The sequence below is a fragment of the Canis lupus genome, chromosome 9, assembly GCF_048164855.1.
Source record: "Canis lupus baileyi chromosome 9, mCanLup2.hap1, whole genome shotgun sequence".
Lineage (NCBI taxonomy): Eukaryota > Metazoa > Chordata > Mammalia > Carnivora > Canidae > Canis > Canis lupus.
In genome coordinates this window covers 60,178,428-60,201,849 of record NC_132846.1, presented here as the reverse complement: position 1 = coordinate 60,201,849, position 23,422 = coordinate 60,178,428, and the positions used below count along the sequence as shown (strand labels likewise).

Sequence of the window (23,422 nt, the reverse complement as noted above, 5' to 3'; positions counted from 1 at the left end):
AGACAATGGCTAACTGCTTGAGGGTTATGAGTTAACAGGTTAAGAAGCAACCAGATCTTTAAGCAGCTGGAAGCTGCAGGTGTCTGAGGGGGAAAAATGAGCACAAGATAGAAAAGCAGCTGAGGGCTTTGCTAGGGTTGTCTGGTGCCCAGTGATTAGTTCCTGATCTGTGAGCATGTCATTTATTCCTGATTGATGGAACTTTCATGCTCTCTTAGTGTGGGTTCTAAGGTAAGCAGCTGGACCTGGCAATGGGGAATCTTCAGAAGTGTTTTAAGAAAAAGAGTGATGTGACTATAATATCCAGTGACTATAATTTAGAAAGACTTAAAGTATTAGAGGATCAGAGAGAGAGAGAACCCAGGAGGGACTATCACAAGAGTCAGCACAAAGGATAATGAGGTCTAATGCTGGCGGTGGCTTTCTACTCAAAGAAGGACTTTATGTGAAAGATCCTTAGCCATCATGGCAGCTTTGCTCCTCAATAAAATATCAACTTCATCAATAGTGGCTTTACTCCATAATTGTATAGCACATTATTCTTTCCTAAGTTTCCTAAGTTAACCATTATCATTGTTATTGAATCCAGGGGATGAGTCTGAGGTCATGTAGTCTGTTGTGGGTCAGAACCCTAGACCTCTTGATTGTTATGAGGCTTTCCAACCTAACACTTCACATTTTGTAGATATTCTAACAATCTGTGCACTCTGTACTCTTTCGCATTCTGTGTATATATTAAAAGCTTAATATATTTCCATACAACCTTCCCCAATTTCTCCAAAGCCCATGTCTAAGGAAGCATTTGGCAATTCCAGCTTTTAGTTTCAGTAATAAAAGTTCAGAGATATGAAGATGCATTCCAAAGGTCATGGACTGGACACTTAACTGGATTTTAAATCAAGGTTGGAATTTGTCCTCATTGTAGCTGTAGTAACTTTTCCATAGGTGAAACTTTTATTTCCTTTCTGGCTGAATGGAATTTCTCAAGACCCTATTTTAACTTGATCAGTATTTTGAGCACTCTTAGTCTGTATGAACTCAGAAATAGTGCAAGCCTACAAAGGGAAAATAACATTGCCCAAAGTAGTTCTGTTTGTGAGCAAAACTCAGAGCTGTGTGGAAAGAAGATTGAGATTGAGCCACAAATACTTGTTCAGAATCTAAATTGTCTTCCCTATAACATCAGCTTAAATGCATTTGGACAAGTTAAATGGTTCTCCATTTTTTTCTTCCTTAAGGAAGTTCATTTCTTTATGTAGTTATCAGAAGGCACTGCACACTGAATTACTGCACTCCTCACTCTGCCAATTGTTGGTGTGTATAATGATGCACCTGTTAGTCAAGAAATCCCCAAGAAAGAAACTGTTCAGCAAAGCTCAGACAGACGGAGGGCCTTCAGAATACTCTCGCTGAATTATGCAAGATTTTCTGGTTTATGGTCATTAAAGGCAGTGATAAAGCAGCTGTTGCCGAGAAGGATGTTGTCAAATATCAGTGCAAAGAATAGTGATGATTACCCAAAGCCATTCACCCATTGCAGGGAGCTTTGTGCTAGTATTTCTCTTATAAATCCTTCTTTTGATAAGATTACCATTTGCCTGGCTAAATATTTGCTCCAGGCATCACCTTGACGTTCAGGGTCTAAAACTAGATAAATGTGCAATATGTGTCTATGCTACTCTGTTTTTTTTTTTTTTTTTTTTTTTCATGGAGTTTCAGAAGGAAAGGCCGGAAAGAAATGCTGCAATAGCAGGGTTGACTTTTCAATTTGAAAAAAAAAATGGAATTAAGCTGCTTCACATATAGGACTCTATTCCCCTTTTATTTACTCAACTTAACAAACTTAAATGGTTTTGAACTGGTTCACATGAGATGGAAGAAAAAATTGGAAAAAAAAATTATTGAAAAGATGTCCATCTTTTCTATTTCAATAATGACACTAGCCTCGGATTTCAAAGATTATTTGTGTTGTCCAATGTATGAGTATTGAAAGAAGGAAACAAATAAGATTGCATTGAGAGATACATTGCCCAGCTGTGAGGCATGCCTGGAACTAGGGGACACCGCAGGGACAGGGTGATGTGCTCAATAAATAATGACTAAGAGCGATAATGATGGAGCAAATATTTGAACACCTCTGAGGTGAGAGCCATACAGAGAGGTGAATGTTTATTGATGCAAAAAAAGAAAAATCAAATCCAAAGAATAGGTTTTAGCACCATAGAAAACTTGGTGGGGAGATGGAGAGGAGACTAAATATGATAGCCTCAGAGAGTGGTCATCACCTCTAACAGATGCCAAGTAATGGATTTGACTAATCTTTTTTAGGGGGTCAAATGGAGTTTTAATTTTGTCCTTAAGAACATTCATGAAATATGTCATATAAGGAGATAATTCAAAAATATTCTAGAGAGAAATTTGACCATGAACAATTTGTCTTTTCAGATATAAAGGATTTTCCATTGTCAACAGAGTCTAACTTCAGATTCATGCTTAGAGAAACACAGATTTTCATGGCAATTGAAAAGTAAGTTTTAGCAAGTAATTTAATAGGTAATATTTTTTATTTGTTAAAATGTAGAACCCTAGAGACATCTTAAAAGGAACCTTGCTTGAATATTTATAGCATTTTAAAAGAAGGAACTGTCTGCAGTTTTGTGACAATTATTTAGTGCCTATTTATAAGTAAGACCATCCCATTTCTCAAATGGCTTAGTCTAATTATATGAGGGTAAAGGAAGACATATAAAACACCTACCTATTGGTATCAGAGGATCTCTATAGAATATCTGGATTCTTTCAACATTTTTATATGTTTCTGCTTCCTAGACAGTAAATTAGGTCTTATGAAATGATGTTCCTCTATTGGTTATCATCTACCTGGTATAGGTACTTCATAAATATTTTTATATGGACAAGATGAAGAATATGAGTTAAGAAAAGGGGGCATTTCTTGGTGGAGCAGTAGTGCAAATGCAGGGCCAGAATCCTACCTCTAGAGCATGATGGGAAATACAGGAAGGAAAGAAAGGGCTTTGAATGAAAATCATGTCCTTCAAAGGTGCTTGTGTCTTGGTGATCATTGAAAATTCAGTTTTGCACTGCCATTTTCTGAAATTCAGAAAAACAAAGGGACTGTAAACATATGGCAGGCTTGTTTAGGGGTAAAACCTGATCTGATTCCACTGGTTCTTTAGGTTTTTAGATTTACTCCATCTCCTGTAAATTTTTCTAAGTTTTTCGGTAAAAATGTTAATGTGTTTGATTACTAGTGCTATACCAATCCCCAGCAGGGGGGTGTTATTAAAATACACTGTAGGTACCTTATTACATTTCTAAAATATGACAAATGTTTAGTGTGTGAACATATCCTAATTCTGAGGGCTTAAGAGAAGGAATTATGGACATAAGGAAGTTCACAAAGGGACTAAGATAACAAGTAGACTTGCAGAATTAGCCAAGTGACTTACTCAGGTCAAGCAACTCTTCCATTGTAAACCCAAGATTTAAATTCAAGTCTTTCTGACTTTAACTTTGTGATTCTTCCTTCCCTCCAAAGAATTATAGTAGCAGAAGAGAAAGAAGTAAACAAATTTATGGTTATATGCTTAATATTTGCCAGGCATTGCTCAAATTAAATTTATTCATTTAATCCTTTATATAATCTTATGATGTAGGTATTATTTTTATCCTAATTTTATATATGAGCAAAAGTCCAGGGAAATCAAGCAACTTGCAAATGTCCACAAGGTTCCTAAGTCACAGAGCTGGAATTATGAGCCCAGATAGTCTGTCTTTATGCCCGTAGCCATAACCACCATATATACCCTTAAGATAAGAATTATGTCTAGGATACCTGAGTATAAAAGCAGGTAATGTCAAGCTCCTTGACACAAATGCAGAGAAGAGAACATATGAAAACAACAGGGATCCCTGGGTGGCGCAGCGGTTTGGCGCCTGCCTTTGGCCCAGGGCGCGATCCTGGAGACCCGGGATCGAATCCCACGTCGGGCTCCCGGTGCATGGAGCCTGCTTCTCCCTCTGCCTGTGTCTCTGCCTCTCTCTCTCTCACTGTGTGCCTATCATAAATAAATAAAAAAATATAAAAAAAAATAAATATATGGGATCCCTGGGTGGCGCAGCGGTTTGGCGCCTGCCTTTGGCCCAGGGCGTGATCCTGGAGACCCGGGATCGAATCCCACATCGGGCTCCCGGTGCATGGAGCCTGCTTCTCCCTCTGCTTGTGTCTCTGCCTCTCTCTCTCTCTCTGTGACTATCATGAATAAATAAATAAAATCTTTAAAAAAAAAAAAAAAAAAAAAAAACAACAGGATGAGGAATGGACAGAAATTCTTGTTTAATCACAAGTTGGATGAGACCTCAATTAAATCCCTAAAAAATAAAGTCTTAGTGATTAAAGCCCAGTGAAAACTGTCTGGATTAGAGACATACAGATATAGCTTTGAAAAGTTTGAAGTTATCTGTTTTGCATAATTGGTTCATACTTTATCAAGAGAATGAATTAGTTATTCTCATGTTCTTTGTTTCCAAAAGCTCATATTAAAAGTTTCGATGAGATATTATTCTGAAAGTGCTTTGGTGAACCATCAAACACTACATAAGTAGAGATAACTATACTAAGATATTCATGGAAATGTCTCTTTTAGTCTAGATTCTCCAGAAAGGAGAGCCTGAGGGCAAGTGTTTTTTTTTTCTACTGACTTTTTGACTAAGGAACATAATCTTAGGGAGCGATAGCGAGGGACATAGAGAGTGAGGCAAGGAAGGAGAGAGGGGCAATTAGAGAACCTGGATGGTTGCTGATTCTTAAGGATCATTGTCTAAAAAGTCACTTCTGGGGATCCCTGGGTGGCGCAGCGGTTTGGCGCCTGCCTTTGGCCCGGGGCGCGATCCTGGAGACCCGGGATCGAATCCCACGTCAGGCTCCCTGCATGGAGCCTGCTTCTCCCTCTGCCTGTGTCTCTGCCTCTCTCTCTCTCTGTGACTATCATAAATAAATAAATAAAATCTTAAAAAAAAAAAAAGTCACTTCTCAGTTTAATGGAACAGGTGAAGGAAAGGCATAACCTCTTGTTCCTATCTTCCACTGGTCAAAGTTTCATCCCACTGGACATAGTCTGTACCACTTTCAAGTTGAGGTGGTGCAGGTGTCAATAGGATCTTGCTTGCTGGTACCCACTCTTTGGCATCAGTAGGGAAGTTAGAGGGGTTGGGGCTATTTATGTAGCCTGAACAGGAGGTGACGTGAGGTCAAGTTGTACTTTCCTGACAAGAGTTGGAACTCATATAGAGTAGGGCCCCTAGCAGTAGTTGGAACAACAAATGAACAAGAGGGACAAAACCTGAAGTGATTGGTGCATAAGAAGAGTCTGATTCATGGTCTACTTGGTTACCATTACATTTTAAGTGATGCATTCTAGACTATGACCTACAGAATTACACAGTATAAACTGTTAGGCCATGTGTCTGTACATATAATAGAAGAGGAATTTTGAGTAGGAGAATATTATCTGTTCTCTTTCAAATGAGTATCTTTTTAACTGATTAAATATGATTTTGACTTTAGGTAATATTATTTTTTTCTCCTAAAGTAACATGAGCTAATAATGCTTTTATTTATAAACTCTATAGATAAATTATTTTCAAAAATGGGTCGCATTGGATAATCTTTTATTCTTTATCTTCGTTTTTTTCTCATAATTTGTCCATTTCCTTGTAATTTATGAAATGACTATAATAAACAAAGAAAAATGTACTTTGAGAGGTAAACAACATGGATGGCTACTTATTGGTACCTTTATATTTTAGTGCCCTGGCATATCAGATGATATCTTATAGCAGGGATTATTTATTTCCCTTGGGTTTTAATTTCTCTTACTCTGATTTGGCTATTTGTCACCCTACCAAGGGCATTGGAATTGAAGAATGAGGGTCATTGGAGTGCCTGAAAATAAATCTTTAAAATATACTTTCGTTTTCTTCCAACAGAAATCAAGAAGTGTGATGAGCCCTACAGTGTCACAGAGAGCATTAACCATGTTGGGAAGCCTCCGTGGGCTCATGTTGCTTGGCTTTCCCCAGAAGTGGTAGTAAATAGACCGATTCATCTAGATAGAATGGACAGAAGCTCATAGGGGAAACTGAATTACGCTTGCAAAGGCCCACGTGACATGCTTGCTACTAAAAAGAGCCAACTAAATTGAATGTTAGAAGGGTGGTAAACCCAGGAGGTATGTTGTGACCTAACGAATTTCCTCAATGGCTGTTGTGAATTGCTCTGGAAGATTCCAGAGTTGAGGTTTGTTTGTTTGTTTTTCCTTAACTCTGGACAACATGATATACAGAGCAGCATGCTAGGGCAGCAATTGAAGGGTGATTCTTTTTTTTTTAAGATTTTATTTATTTATTTGACACAGAGAGATAGCAGAAGCAGAGGGAGCAGCAGAAGGAGAGGGAAAAGCAGGCTTCTTACTAAGCAGGGAGCTTGATGTGAGGCTGGATCCCTGGGATCATGACCTGATCCAAAGGCAGGTGCTTCATTAACTGAGCCACCCAGGGCCCCGAGAACTCTGATTCTATAAAATGAGCCAAAAGCAGACCCTTAACCATCACCCAGGTACCCTCCACTAAAAGTTTTTTTTAAACTAACCAATCCCAAATCTACTTACCTTGCTTCCCCTATTCTAGTTCCTTCCCACAGAAACCACGATAAAGTCTCTCATGCAATTTTCTTTCTACTCCCTCTGTGTCCCAGCAGACCTCTATGCCTCCCCTCGGGGCCCTGCATGACACAGTATGCCTCTTCTCTTGGGAATCTGTGAGTATAACAAACTATGTTTTCAAGGGCAATTGTCTCTTGATCTGTTGGCCTTTCCATACTTACATAATAATAAAACATATTTTAACATGATAGAGACTGAACCCCTTACTTATTTTGAATTTCTAGCCCTTACTCTCGTAGAAAATGCCACATATATATATGAAATATGAATCTTGATGGTAATTTAGTACTATGTTACTGGAATCTGCTTCATTTCTATTAGTTATTAAAGAACAGTGCATAAGATATCTTGTTTGACAATAAAATTTTTGGATTTTTTCCTAAACTATAGTTTTCCAACATTGTATTTTGTAATAATACTTATTCTCTAGGTGAAAACATATTCTCTAGTAAAGAACTAGTTTTTCTTAGTTTGAATGCTCTTAAGAGCTCCATGCTTTGACAAGAAATGTGGTTGTGAACAAAATGTACTTTATCGCTGACACGTCTTTCTAAATACTGTTCATCATGGTTGTACCTAAATATAATTAAATATAATTTAAACTGTCTTGGGATCTGACATAGTTATGGGTGATTTACATGTAGAAATATTTTAAGAGATGAAAAGAAGCAAGGACACTCTATTTTGGACTTTTGGATTGGCAACACTCACATCTCTGTTGGTCACACCTGCCATATGTTGGCTTCTCTTTTCTTCCAACTGTTTTCCTCCTGAAGAATGACTTTGAGGCAGGAAACTTCACTTCCCACTTCTGGATCTGAGAAATGCTTGTGTTTGCATATCAAGTAGTTTGCTTTTTCCTGAAGCATCTCAATTCTGTGTTTTGGCCTCACTGTGTTTTCTTAGGGTAGGTGAAATATTCATCATCTGACCCATTCTCCCAAGTACCAAAAAGCAGGTCTCTTTGTTCCTGAGGAAGGTTCACATGGGTGAGGAGGAGGATTCAGGTTGCTTTGGAAACCAAAATGAAACTCCTACAATCATACTGTTGGCAAAACGTGAGCTCTACAGCTCATACCCAACAAAATGAACCTTATTTCTCTAGGGCCAGACTTAGCGTAGAGTTAAGTATTGGGTAAGGCAGCTAGAAGTAAGGAAGAGACAGTCAGTGGAGTTGCTCTTCTTTTGCTTATTTTTTGAGCCCAAACATTGTAGATGACCTAATTTTTCCCAAAGTTAAAGACTAAACTTTAATTACAGATTAAGCTACTGTTTTCTGAGCTCCTCAAAAGGATTCTCCTTGACTTTCTCCATCTTCAGTACACTTGTCATGTTCCCATGCTTCTGGCTTCTTTTTGGACTCCTTCTGCTTGATACTTGTCAACAAGTATAAAGTAATTCCCCTAAAATTTTAGCTACTGTAAGTAAAGATGAAAATTTTGGGAGCCAGAAGCAATAATAAAAATGCAAGTCATAACTTTTATATATAATGTTGAAATAATGCATAAAGTTCATGGGAACAAGAGCCTGCAAATGAATTACGGTGTTTTGAGTCTTCCTACCCAAGGGTTCTGTTAGGGGTCCTGAATAGTTAATGCTGCCCCTATTTGGGCCTCAGTATACCATCTCTAGATAATATGCATCTGTTGGCTTAGGTAACTACATATAGTAGGGTTAATTTAATCTAGATCTTAACCAAAATACCTACCAGAGTCCAGATGGGTGTATTATGGCACTGTGTCCAATCAGTTCACTATGTGGAAAGAGCGCAGGAAAACTAGCCAAGAAAAGAAGTTCAAAATAGGAAAAAAAAAAAAAAAAGTTTGGTTGAAGACACAAAATGCCCTGAGATATTGAAATTTGGAGTCAGATATATTTTTTTAAGAGAGAGAGAGAGAGAGAGAGAGAGAGAGAGAGAGACTCTTAAGCAGGCTCTATACCAAAGCATGGAGCTGGATCTCACAACCCTGAGACCATGACCTGAGTGGAAATCAAGAGTAGGGTGCTTCACTGACTGACCCAGCCAGGTGCCCCTGGAGGCAGAGATTTTTATTTTTAAAAAAAGTTAATTCATCCTCATCATGGGCCAGTATTGACTTATCCGGAACATTTGTCTATCTCATACTGAGTTATTTGTTGTTAGTGGTAGGAAAAGGGAGATAATTAAATCCATAAGAGCAAATATAAACTATATATTAGAAGCTTGAAAACAACCAAATTTAAAAAATATGTGGTTAAGAATGGGTCCTGATCCCAAGACAGGCTTGCCAACTGGACTGTCCTGCCTTCTTCTCATTTGTTTCAGTGAGATTCACGTTGTTTGGACTTTGCCCTGCTGGCTGAAAACTGTTTTTCATTTTTTTTCTTTTTCCCCACCCAGGCCTGGCTTATGACAGAGATTGCTAAATGCTAATAATATTAATTTTCCTCCTTTTACTTTTTTTTTCCCTGCAGGCAACCCTCCATTTTCTTTAAAGGGACAGTGAGCCCAGCTAAAAGAATACATTTCTCAGATTCTCTTTCAACAATTTTGTCCATGTGACTAAGAGTCTTGTTGATGAAATCTAAGTGGAAGCCTCTTGGTCCTTCTTGGAAAGCCACCAGACCTAAGAAGGGTATTCCTTTATACTCTCTACCTTCTATTTTCCTGCTGACTGGATTCCAAATGCAATGGCTGGAGTCTCTGCAGCCATTGTGGACTATGAGGTAATTTGGATAACAGAAAGCATGGGTGTAGAAGTGGAAAACTGTAAGAAGTCTAAGCCCTTAAGGGACTCTTTGGAGCCACCAAAACAGCCTTGGACTTCCTCTCTCAGAATGCTCTGACATGAGAGACTAAAGTCTTGCCTGTTTATTTTTTTATTTTTTTAAGATTTTATTTATTTATTCATGAGAATACACAGAGAGGAGAGAGAGAGAGGCAGAGACACAGGCAGAGGGAGAAGCAGGCTCCATGCACCGAGAGCCCGACGTGGGATTCGATCCCGGGTCTCCAGGATCGCGCCCTGGGCCAAAGGCAGGCGCCAAACCGCTGCGCCACCCAGGGATCCCTTGCCTGTTTAAAGTGTTGCAAAAAGGTCTCTATTGCTACAGGCTGAAAGCAGCATCTAACTAATATAAACCCTGCCTTCTAATTTCTTTGTCTTTGTTGCCTAGAAGTGTACATTGACTTCAAAAAATAGCCTTAAAGTCATAGCTCCTTTCTTCTCCCTATTATCCATTTCCCACAGGGACTGACCTGTCCCAAACCTCTTCTCTGAAGTGATACAAATAGGATATATAGTTGATGAGGGGATCCCTGGGTGGCTCAGTGGTTTAGCGCCTGCCTTTGACCCAGGGTGTGATCCTGGAGTCCTGGGATCGAGTCCCACGTTCGGCTCCCTGCATGGAGCCTGCTTCTCCCTCTGCCTGTGTCTCTGCCTCTCTCTCTGTGTGTCTCTCATGAATAAATAAATAAAATCTTAAAAAAAAAAAAAGGATACATAGTTGACTTTTCTAGTGCTTAGAAATGCATGCTGTGCCCTCCTTAGAATCTTTGCTTTCTCCCCTATGTGGCAGTATTTTCAGATGCTCTTCATACAACTTTTTTTAATCATGCTTCATATTCTAATTGAGCTGACAATCTGAAAAAAAACAAAAGAAAAAAAAAGAAACAAAAAACCCCAAACAAAACAAAAAGCAATTTTTAAGACTAACCATGAGAAGCAACTAAAAGTACAGTCCTTAAAAGCACAGCTTTTATTCAGATAGACCTGGATTTGATTTTGAGTTTTTCAGGCAGTGTGAAGGAATTATGCTCCATAAACTTTCCAAGTCTCAGATCTTCACCTCTACAATGTGGGCCACTCTTGTTGCACTTGGAGAGTGGTGATGAAAACTTGACTGAGTTAATGATTGTAGAGCTCCAAGAGAGTACCTGGCACTTCAATGCACTCAGTACATCAGGACTGTTATTATTATTATTATTATTATTATTATTATGTGTACTGGTGATAATATTGCCAATAAAGAAGTCTAATTAGTGATTCAGCTAAGATCGTCCATAAAATGATGATTCATGGGTAGAAAAGTCTTAAGAAATGGAGCAAACAGAATGTGAACATTTTCTTACAAGCATACCTTTTGAAAAGTTAGAGAAATTGAAATTCAAGCTCAAGTTAGAACCTAAGAGTCATAGACATTCCTCCATTTTGCTTTTCCGATATGCACAGTTTCAGATTGATTTATATAAGGTGAGAAGAGAAATGGTCTTGAAAAACTTATAAAAGACAACAAAGCAACAAAGAGATCAATAGACTTAGAGAGATCGAGGATGATTAAAAGGGCATAGAAATGTAGCTGAAATGATGTGAACCTGAATTACTGAGGAGAAAAGAGAACATTATGGTTTTGTTTGACTTATTAAAATGAAATGAAGCTAGAGGGAGGGGCTCAGCTGCACCACCTCAACCTCCAGCGGATATAACAAAAATCTTAACTCTATCAAAAAGGATGAGTAAATCAAATAGAGATAGGTGGTCTAAGATGGCTTTAAAATCAAATAGCCAACATTCCAAAGGAAAGAAATAGAAAAGATTTCTCAAAATTACTTTTAAAACCTGCTGAAGGGCACCTAGGTGGCTCAGTTGGTTAAGTGTCTACCTTCAGCTCAGGTCATGATCATTGTTGGGGGGAGGGGGCGGTCCCTGCTCAGTGGGGAGCCTGCTTCTCCTTCTCCCTCTGCTCTTCCCCCTATTTGTGCTCTCTCTCTCCCAAATAAATAAATAAATAAATAATCTTTAATTAAAAAAAAAAAAACCTACTAAAGATACACTTAAATGAGTACATCTTAAGTATTATAACCAGAGTAATTTCAGAAAGGAAGGCTTCTATTTCCAAAACTGCTGGAGGCATTTTGGGTTCCCGGGTCTATCCTGATTTGGGATGTCATTATCATGACATGTCCAATGCTCAACTCATTTCCATCCCTTCTTTATTTTCTCGTGATAATGGATCTGGGGATTCCCAGAGAAAAGGATCACAGTTTGAACATCCGAGATAATAAGGATCTGAGAAGTGCTTTCCAGGGAGGTGTGGCTTCTGTTCAAGCCATTCCAGGTTCTCCTACACTAGCAACCACCGTGATTATGACTGGCAAATATCTTGGCAGAGTTTGGCAGAGAGGTATTTGTTTTGCTTTGCTTTTGTTTTGGAAAGAACATTTCATTGGTAGCATTGTATACTTCTGTTTGAAGACATAGGTTGTCTCATTTCTTTTTTTGTTATGTTAAGATTCCCTGATGCTGGGCAGCCCTGGTGGCTCAGCGGTTCAGCGCCTCCTTAGACCCGGGGAGTGATCCTGGAGTCCCAGGATCGAGTCCCACGTCGGACTCCCTGCCTGGAGCCTGCTTCTCTCTCTGCCGGTGTCTCTGCCTCTCTCTCTCTCTCTCTCTGTATGTCTCTCATTAATAAATAAATAAAATCTCAAAAAAAGAGAGAGAGAGAGATTACCTGATGCTTAGGCCTAAATTCATTAGCCCATGAGGGTGCACAAAATAGTAATATTCTCATCCTTTCATTTCTTCTTTATCTATTAACTGGAACATTTCTATAGAGAGACACTGTTTCATCAATTATGGAGTACACTGTGGTTCTTTCAAATAGGATAGGCAAGAGAAATGCTTGGTATTTTTAAATTTCCTACTTTTCAAAACAAGGGCTCCCCCCCCCCACCATTGTATCTTTTGCCCATTTTTTTATTGGCATACTATCTTTTTCTTCCTGATTTTTAGAAATTTTTATATATTAAGATATCATCCCTTTGATGTAAGATGCAAATAATTTTTACTTGCTTTGTCACTTATCTTTCATCATGCACTTAAAAAATATAGTAAAAAGCGTTTATTTTTTCTTTTATTTCTTCTGGAACTGAAGTCATAGTTAGGAAACCTTCCCTCTTCCCAGAGCATAAAGAAATTCACTCACATTTTATTTTAGTGTTTGCATAGCTTTTTTTCTTCTTTCTCAATTTAAATCTCTGAGCCATTTGAAATTTATTTGGATATACTTTGTGCGGGAGTATCAAATTTTTTCCTATTTAAATAACAATGTCTCAAGCACATTTATTTTTAAAGTCTATGTGATGGCATTTTACAAAGTCTCAGCAATATTTCGCTAATTATATAAATTGATGAACTGAATCATCCCTGTTTGCTACCTCAAATTCTCTTATCCTGCTTAAATTGAATTCATATAAATAAAGGATAAATTGGACAAATCAGTTGGAAGAGCATTATCTTGAATCGTTAGCTAAACAAGCTTTCTCTAAAAAAGAATTTAAAAAATTTAAATGCTAGGAAACATCGAACTACACTGTCTTATTTCTTTTTCATAGGATCTCTGTAATTGTTTTTATTTGCTTCACTTTATATATATGAAGAAGCTGGGTCTCATTGAAACTTCCCCAATGTCACACTGCGTTAGAGCTGGGCCATTTGAACTCCAATAATGGTACCTTGACAGTTATTGGGGCAGTGTTTATTTATTCACCATTTTTTGATCTAACATCAACAAGAAACATTGCTCTGAGGATTCTATCCCAATTTTGGGTGTCATTAGCGTGAGAAAATAAAGAAGGGATGGATATAAGTTTAGCATTGGACACTTTGAATGTGATGTTCTTGTGGAACAACCATGCAAAGAAAACCCACCGGGGCCTAGCACAAGGCTTATGGAACATATGGTTAGCATGGTTTATTTTTCTGAATTTCCATCATGCCACTTAACAGTTTTAAAATTTGTCTTTATATAATGAACATTAGATGAATCGTGGTAACTAAATGTACACAATACTCCAAAAAAGTAATTTTTAGCATTGTCTGTATTATATGCTTCTTACAGTCTAGACTCCCATCAATTGGCAAAGGTTGCCAATGCTTATGAGAGAGGAGGAGGGAGGGAGACACCAATTAAGGGCAAGATAATGTTTCAGGTTTAAGTTACTTTTGAGTGAATAGATTAATTGGGTTGTTTATACAACCAGTTTAAAGATTATATTTTCTATTAAGGTTTCTTTAGACTTATAGTTGTGTGCAGAAAGAAATTTCTATTCATTATTACATGGGTAGTTAGGAGGAACCCCCACTTTACATGCATTCTTTGGGGGTCCTTCTGGTTTCTAGTGTCATGGAGTTGTTCAGGCTTGATTTCTAGTTTTTCTGTACTTTGCCCACTCTGGTACTATTGGTAAAATATTATCATTTGGAGTATCCCATTGGACAGTAATGAAATCTTTGGTTTCCACCTTATTTTTAACTTTGGGATGTTCCTGGATATGGCAGTCATGAATGCACATCTCTTAAGGTTACTGGTTCTTTTAGGATCTCTATGGAGGCCTGGTGAATCTTCGCTGCTTTCTCTGCACCACCAGAGAATATCTAAGACTCTGGGAGGCTTTCCTCTGGGACAGTCATGGGTTCATCTTCTTCAAATAGTTCAATCTCTTACAGAACCATGCTGAAAAATTCCCAGAGATATAACTGAAAAACACCCTCATCATTTGGATTCCCTCTCAACTTACTTGAGGTTTTTAATCTTCCCAAAGATCCCCCCACTTCCTCACCTACCATACACCCACACCATCTTCCAACCACATCCAGTCTAGAACAGGGCTCAAAGAGATGAGGGAACTAGAGACCAGAAAAACCCTTACAACATCTTGAAACTATTATCTTTCCTCAAGACTCTGGCCTCCACCCCCACCAAAAAAGCTTCTACTTTCCCTTCCTGAACAGTGAGAACCACTGGTTTGCAGCTTTCTCCCTTCTTCACTGGCTGGCTTTGTTTGGGAGATACAATCCGCCCCTTCCTCATGTTACTAACTTATTACTAAACTCATGGTTTCATAATAGTGATGCCTGCATGCATAAAATAAAACAAAGGAGGAGTGCCTGGCTGGCTCAGTCAGTTAAGCGTCTGATTCCAGTTCAAGTCATGATCCCAGGGTCCTAGGATCAAGCCTTGCATTGGGCTCCCTGCTAATGGGAGTCTATTTCTCCCACTCCCCTGCATATAGTGTCTCTGTCTTGCTCACTCACTCTTTCTCATAAATAAATAAATAAATAAATAAATAAATAAATAAATAAATAAAATCTTTAAAAAAATAAAACAAACGCAAAAGAAAGTGATAGATAAATAGGTAATAGCATGAGATATATAATAATTGATAGATACATAGATAAAGATGGATAAATCACAAGATAGATAAATAGGTAAAGATAGATAAATCACCAAGTATTTTAAAGAGTATTATCCCCACTATATAGCTGAAGTACTCAAATATTTAGAATAAGGTCAGAAAAAATCGAAAAACAAATCTAAAGGTCAGGAGGAAAAAGAGGGAGTAATAAAGTAGACAAATAATTGGAGACCAGAGAAATGAGAGGGAAACCAGAAAGCAATGGTGTCCTAGAATACAGGGAATTAAGTATTGGAGAAGAGGGAAATGACAAATACCATTAAATGTTTCAGAAGGTCTAGCTCCCTTGCAGCCTTCCGCTTGCGTAGGAAAGTAAAGTGGGTTAAATGTGTCTGCTTCCTAGAACATCTGGGCTTAGAAGCCGAATTAAGAGGTGATCTTACTATGCCATACCACTGTGTATGTTCCAAAAAAATCCCAACTAGACCTCAGGAGATATGGTTTTAGTTCAAACTTTTTACACTAACTGTGTGGACTTGGGAAACCCCTTGGTCTATTGGTGCTTCCTTTGTCCAAAGAGAGGATTGGTGTGATGGTCTCTCAATATTTTGGTTCTGAAAACCTGCAAATCTAAAGTGACACATTTCTCAAGGGCTCCTGGAAGAAAAATGCTGTTGTCGCAGTACCAGATTGTTTGCTCATCCTTTTCTTCTTTATTTCCTAAATTAAGGACACTTCTATTGCTAGTAAAAGCCAAATGACAAAAGTATTTATAGAATGCCAACTATACACTTGGAAGCACACTAGTTGTTTTATAAAGTCGATTCCATTTGTAGGTCTATGAGTCCTGATATTTTTGGACACAGATTTAATTTAAGAGCAAGAAAATTAATTAGAAAACTCATTGTGACCAAGTTCTCATATGTATGCTCAGGCATACATCAGGTCCAAACACAGGAAGGTAGCATTTTCTAACAGTTTCTTGTTTGTATTGTTCCTTTTGGATTTTTTTTTCTCATCTATCTATCACCTTCAATATGATGGTTTGGGTATTTTTTTCTTTAGCCTGTGGGTTTTATATCCAAATAAATTCATTTTGAAAGGAAATCTTCCTTCATGATATTAATATACACCCATCCTACTTTCCATAAGGGCAACAGAGCTGAAACAGGTGAAATACACATATTAACATACAAAATATGCTAGAAATATTATCAAAGTACAGTAATGTAATTAAACTCCAGCTAGATTCTACTCACCTGCCCTCTTTTCATTTGCAAAAGGGTTGAGTGCTGAGCCTAGTTTTAAGGAGAATTCTGGTAAGCCAGTTTAGAGGCAATCCCTCTGACCTTGGTAGCCAGTCAAGCTTCTCTTTCCCCACATCAACTGAGTTCCTCTTAATGATTTTCTACTCTTTCCTTTCACCCTGCCATTAGCTACAAATCCCCAGCTGTCTCAGCTATATTCCAATGTGAGTTCAATCTTTTTCCCCTATTGCAATAATCTTGAATAAAATTGTTCTTGCTTGTTTTTTTTTTTTAAAGGTAAGTGTTGGAGAAGTGTTTTAGAATAGCACCAGCTGAGATTTTCTTCCTAATGTAGTGGAAAGGATTACAAAAGGTAAAATACACTATGTTGCATGTTACCTGACGCCTTGTTCACAGACCACTGAGTACCACCTGTTCTAACAGTGGGACATATCCCACCCGTGTTGGGCTGTTTATGCACCACCCCCTGTCTACTCCTGTGGTGGTGAATTCCCAGCCCCTCCTGACTTGTCTTCAGAGGCTACCAATGGCAGAAACCTTGTCTGAGGCTGAAGGCTGAACTAGCTGGACCTGCAGTAGCTGTGCTTTCCTAGTGCCTGCCACGAGGGAGTGGGTCATACTGTTAGGAACTCTGAGAGTTAACACCCATTGGGAAGACTTTGAACATTGAGAGGTAGCTGCCAAGAAAGGGGGAGGAGGAAGGAAGGAAGAAAGGGAGAGAGAGGAAGAGAAGAAGAAAAGAAGAAGAAGAAGAAGAAGAAGAAGAAGAAGAAGAAGAAGAAGAAGAAGAAGAAGAAGAAAGGAGGAGGAGAAAGAGGAAGGAAGGAAGGAAGGAAGGAAGGAAGGAAGGAAGGAAGGAAGGAAGGAAGGAAGGAAAGTCACCAGATATATAGAGGAAGTTCTGAGGCACCTCTCTGGAGTCATCTTACAGAACCAAATAACCAGTCATAGTTGTTTTCTATTGGAAGGCTGGGGCCACTTTGATAAGGGGCCACCTGTACTTGCTTTTCCTCTTTCCTGATCTCATCTTACTCTCCTTTCTCCCCACTCTGGCTGTCTTGGGTTTGCATCTCTCAATAAAGGGTTTACCCATTGATCTTTATCTCAGCATTATTTTTCTGGATTATTTCCCATTCTTAGGGGCCCAAAGAGCCATCACATGGTTATGGGAAAATTAATGTACAATTGGTGTTACCAGGATTTCACAAGTCAGTATCACTTGGTCAATACAGTGAAGAGGAAAGTAGTGCAATTTCCACTGCAGGTCATTTATGATCACTACATGCTCCTGCTTCTCTATGTTCCACAGTGAGTTCTATAAGAGAAAAGGATCTCTCTGTCTTCACATCCATATGACCAAAGGTTGGCACAGCACCTGGTACACAGAGATATTTGTTGCATGAATGAACCGTCAGAGTTGTCTACCTGCAGGGGTAGATCACTCCATTCTACTCGTACTACCTGTTGATGGGTTCTCTTTACCATGGTGTTGTTTGTCTCTAGGAGGTGATTCCTAGACCACCAGGACGGCTCATCCACACTTCCCCAGCAGGGCTTTGACTCACTCTCCTCTGTTTTCAACTGGGTTGTTTTTGGAGCTGAAGGATGAGGTTGGAAAGATCTACCCATTTGTGTTTCTCTCTAAGAGACATTGATCTTTTCCTTTTAATCTGAGTCCTGCCCAACTACATCCCTTTCTACAAGCAGACTTGGTTCAAGAATCACGTTTGCCTTCCCTACACTTCAAATTTCAGTGTTGAACTTGTTGTAGGACACCAGCCTTACACAACATTTTTACAATATTCAAATGCAAACCCAAGTTTTCAGATGATTTATAATGCTATTTGTTTGTCAAGGTAATAGAATTCCAAATGCTTAGATGATTTTAACGTTTTAGCAATTTACAGGAACTGTGGCCAGAATTTATATCTTTGTATAGAAATAAAAATTGCAGGCATTATAAACCATTATGAAGCTCTGCCAGATTACTTTTTTCTAAAAATATTGTTTGTCCAATGCATGGTCCCAAATGATTTTCCTCCTTGTAAAAGATAACATTCATTCCAAGATATAAAAATGGAGACCTTTTAACATGCCAGGCATTTTGCTAGAAGCTAGGAATACAAAGGTAGACGAATCAGTCCTTGCCTTCATCTAGCTTTTATTCTAGTAAGGGAAGTAGACTTGAAAGAATACGTTTGATATAATGAAAGCAAGCTTTCTGTCATCAGTTGGGCCTGGGTGTTGTGGGAGTGCATGAATTAAAAAGTTAAATGGTAGAGGAAGATAGAAGTTCCTGGAGGATGACAAGATTATGAGGTAGCCAGGTGGAAAACAGGATAGGTTGAACATACACAGGGAGAACATGAACAAAGGCCCAGAGGAATGAAATAGCATGATGATGGAAAAACAGCTATTATTTGCTATGGCTAAAGTGTAAAGACCAAAGAATGGAGAGGTATGAGAAATGCGGAAGTTTGTTTACCATGGAAGAACTTGCATTTGAGGATAAGCAGTGTAGGTATTATCTTGAAAGATATGGCTGAAATTATCTAAGTGTAGGTTATGGTAAAAGATAAAGTAGAACGGTGAGCAGAGACTATACCATGGGCCTCTTTTTTGTGCCCTAAATATTGAACTTAGTCCTCTCAGAAGTAGTCATCCATTGAAAGTTTTGAAGTACACAAACATGGCAGATGTTTATGTTTTTAGACAGATGACTCTGGCCATCCAAAAGAGGATTGGTTGGAGGAAAAAAAGAGCCAAAACATAATACCAGTTAGAAGGCTATTTTTAAAAGTCATGTGAAATAATTTGATTATGGTAAGGATTTTAAAAATAAAACATTGTTACATGAAAATCTTCACATGTATTCTTTATTTGGGAGGTAAAAAGTGTACTTGTACATAATTCACATTATTCAGTCTTCTGCTTATAAAATAGATAATCGTTCCTCATTCCTCTGTTCCAATATGCCTCATCCCTAATTGTTCCAAAAAATTCTGCAATAAACTATTTGTTTTTTATTAAATAAAATTTAAGATTAGGGTTCTTTTGCATGAGATTAAATTTATATGTATTTGGGGGATATTTTTGGAGAGAACATTATTTACAGTGTCACAGTTTATACTGATTGTTTTAAACCATAGCTCCAATCTGTGATTTCTCAGAGTATTTTGGAACCCAACCAGTTTTCTGGTATTATAGAATTTGCAGTGTAATCTATTTTCCAAATATTAAAATTCTCTCTCTTGTTTTGTAATTAAGAACATTTCAGATAGTGTCAAAAATTAACAATGCCTTTTCATAGAATTCAACAAAACATTTCAAATTTTAAATTGCTAAATTTATTTCAGTTTCTATGACTTCTGCCATTTAGAAACAGATACAAGGAAAAGAAAAGGGTTTGTCATTTGAGTTTTGTCCTTGAGATGATTACTTCAATTCCTCATAGTGCTTGCAAGACAAAATCTAACATTCCTGAAATAGCATTGTTTTCAAGTATTACCTTGCCTTCCTGTATAGTTTATGACATCAGTATTTGGGGATTGTGTGGCCTCCTTGCAGAGACTAACTTACTGCCCAGCTCAAAACTGTGTATAGCAATAGAGTGCCAGGCTTGCCAATACTAATACTTAGGCATCGATGAAATTTGGTAAGAAAAGAAAAATCATCTTCGGTGCCTGTTATTGCATTTTCTGGAAAGATCTCTTGCAATTTATATTAAGTCAGAAGTAAAGGTTTCTGAAAATATCCTATTGACCTACTTTGAGTAAAGGGATCTAAAAATATGACAAAATCTTTGTCAGCCAGATGTATGTTCACAGTTGAAATCATGGAGCTTTTGTAAACAATCTAAATTGCTGAAGAATAGATTTTCTCAAGATTTTCCAAGGCATATCATTGCAATTATAACCAGGAAAAAATTGTAAAACTTCTGTATTTAGAAGTTGGCTTTCGGGATCCCTGGGTGGTGCAGCGGTTTAGCGCCTGCCTTTGGCCCAGGGCGCGATCCTGGAGACCCGGGATCGAATCCACGTCAGGCTCCCGGTGCATGGAGCCTGCTTCTCCCTCTGCCTGTGTCTCTGCCTCTCTCTCTCTCTCTGTGACTATCATAAATAAATAAAAATTAAAAAAAAAAAACTTAACATAAAAAAAAGAAGTTGGCTTTCATTTTTAATTGTTGTAATAGCCAAAATTCTTTTTAAGATAAGGGGCAGTAATTACTGTTTACTTCTTTTTTTTTTTTTTTTTTTTTTTTATTTATGATAGTCACAGAGAGAGAGAGAGAGGCAGAGACATAGGCAGAGGGAGAAGCAGGCTCATGCACCGGGAGCCCGACGTGGGATTCAATCCCGGGTCTCCAGGATCGTGCCCTGGGCCAAAGGCAGGCGCTAAACCGCTGCGCCACCCAGGGATCCCTATTGTTTACTTCTTATAGGAATGTCCCAACTCTTTCAAAAGATGGCACATATTTTTATCATGGTGGAGAAACCAGGAACCAAACATGGCAAGTGAAAGGAAATATACTAAAGGAACAGCTCCCCAAATTTTACGTTATGGGAAGGAAAATGAATTTTGTTGTTTAAATTTTCCTTGTTCATAATGAGAATTCCTATGTCAAAAGGAATTGCTAACCACAAACAAACAAAACAAAACAAAACAAAACATAACCTTTCCAAGGGAAATTTTTGCATTAAGTCACAAATCAATGTCTATGATGTTTAATTTGGAATGTTTGCTTTGTTCAGCCAGTATGGCTGATCACTGAAGCATGAGCATAAGATTGATGCCTCATTCGACTTGTGATTCCCATTGCATCCTAGGAGATACTGGTTATGCTATTCTAATTCTGATGAGAGAGCAGATGCTATGTCATGGATATTTCTACAAGTCTGCATAGCTTTATTCTAAATTTGGGAAAAACCATTCCAAGTCATAGATAACAAGTATAATGAAATGAATACAAAAAATAATAAATGGGCATTTATTATATTTACAAGTCCAGAAACCATTGTTTCAACATTTTCCTCCACCATGGCACATGTTAAAATTATTTCATGTGACATATTCCTAAGTTTTCATAATTATAAATCTAATTCATAAACTATAAGAGTTCTAGAACATTTCTGACAGTTACCCATGTTCAACCCACTACTATGAAAGCCAGTATTTCCTGACTCATACGAAAACTGTTTATGCATAAAGCATAGAAAAACAAGACCATCAAAACAGATGCTGAGTCCCTGCTGAGATTCTCCATGGTTGGGCAGTGAGTAGGAAAAATGCAAGGTTTATTATTAGTAATTTGTCACTGAGAATGGTTGCAACAACAACTCACATAATTAGTACATAATTTACCTCAAATGTAACTCTCTTGCTTTTCCATAATGGAGAGAGAGGGAATTGCATACTACCAGGGAAAGGTCAGGGGCAGTTGGGGAACAATTATGAAACAGAAGTCATGAATTTACCTTTATGTAGTGATACCAGAACCCAGACCTTTTCAAGAGAGAAAATAGGGGCATCATGGTGGCACAGTTGGTTAAGCATCCAACTCTTGGTTTCAGGTCAAGTCGGGATTTTAGGGTCATGGGGTCATGCCCCACATCAAGTCCTTATTGGGATTCATGCTCAGTCTGGATTCTACTGTGTATTTTCTCTCCCCCTCTCTCTGCCCCTCCTATTCAGGCTCTCTCTCTCTCTCTCTCTCTATCTATCTCTATCTCTATGTTTATCTCTATCTCTATCTCTATATCTCTCTCTCTTTTAAATAAGTAAATTAAATAAATAAATAAATAGATTTTTTTTTTTTTTAAGAGAGAGAGAGAGCAAATAAAGCCCTACCATTCATTACCCTGTGCAGGTCATTGATGAGCCACGTCACCCACAATCATGTGGATATAACTTGAGAATACATTAGATTAAGGTTTTCTTTTCAATCTGCTCATAGCTGAACACCTCATATGAGACTAGGCCCTGTGTGAGCTGAATAGCACCTTGAAAAGCTATTCTGTTACAGCTTTTAAGAAGAGACTAACAAATACAGTAAAATTAAGAGAAAGTATAGTGTGCTTAAAGTATCAAGTGCATCGTCCTGCCAGTAGCAAAAGGCCATCAGAAGTGTGGAAGGATAAATGCAGGTCCAAAGAATTGTAGGAACTGGAATTGTAGCTTTCCTTATTAAGATTTAGAAGGAGGAGTAGGATTTGGTGGATTGAGAGGTTATGATGGAGAACATCACAAGAAAATCTAGAAGTAGTTTTTATAAAAGCAGAAAGGTTGGAATGACACAGAATTTGGGGAATAGTGAGGCACCTGATTACCTGAAGCAATGGCTTTGGGTGGAAGATGGGCCTCCAAACCGGTGCAGCAGATTTCAAAAAATAGTCTTATTTTGGAAAAAGTATCTTAGAAGCATTCTATCTCTGTATCTCTGTCTTGCTGTCTTCTATCATCTATCTATCTATCCATCTATCATCTACCTATCATCACCCCATCTATCATCTATCTTCTATTTATCATCTATCTGTATTACCTGTCTTCTATCCGTCTATTCCTCTACCTATCATATAACTGACTTTATTAATATTTTAAGTTTAATCACAGAAAGAAAAAATTCAAGATATAAATAAGATAAAAAGGCAACAACCTATGAAGTGTCCCCAAGAACAAACATTTGTAATTTTTTCACTTACAAATGCAGAGTCACTCACTTCTGAGATTATGCAGTTAGCCATTCCCAGCCACAGATGTAAAAGCCCAGGAGGAAGTTGGGTGAAAATAAAAGCCCCAATGACATACATGAGTTCCAGTGAGAACCACAGGGTAAAATCCTGCAGAAAAGAAGCCCAAATACAAATCCCATGAGGTTGAAAGGCTTGCAGTCTAAGTTGTGTTCTAAGAAACATCCCAGGAGGGCATACCATGTGAAAACCAATCCCAGGAAATAATCACCAGACATGGAAATTCCTGCAGATTAATTGGGCAAATTCATGCCAATGAGTGAAGTTATTGCCTTTGCCAACTTTGAAGCAAATGATTAATGAGGAGTTTCATGTATATTCTTTAAAGGTTCCCATTCTATCATTAACAAGGAAAGAGAAACGGATTGAAGAGCTTTTAACTACCAGCCCAGTGAGAAGAATTCCAGGTGTTAATATGATGTAGAATCTTAACATTGCTTAATTCAGTCCACCAAATCAAAGCCAGAAATAAAGTCCCAAAGAAATATT

At 38.0% G+C, this 23,422-nt stretch overlaps 1 long non-coding RNA gene across 2 annotated transcripts in view; it reads right to left on the bottom strand.

Annotated features, from left to right (window-relative positions):
* Positions 1 to 23,074, bottom strand: part of LOC140639479 (uncharacterized) — a 60,402-nt gene extending 37,328 nt beyond the window's left edge. Inside the window, exon 1 of one of the 2 annotated variants that reach the window (XR_012036194.1) lies at positions 22,886 to 23,074. This is a non-coding gene — a long non-coding RNA (uncharacterized lncRNA). The remainder of the gene's footprint in view (positions 1 to 22,885) is intronic. The other variant, XR_012036195.1, reaches the window with a different exon arrangement.
* Positions 23,075 to 23,422: the final 348 nt, after the last annotated feature.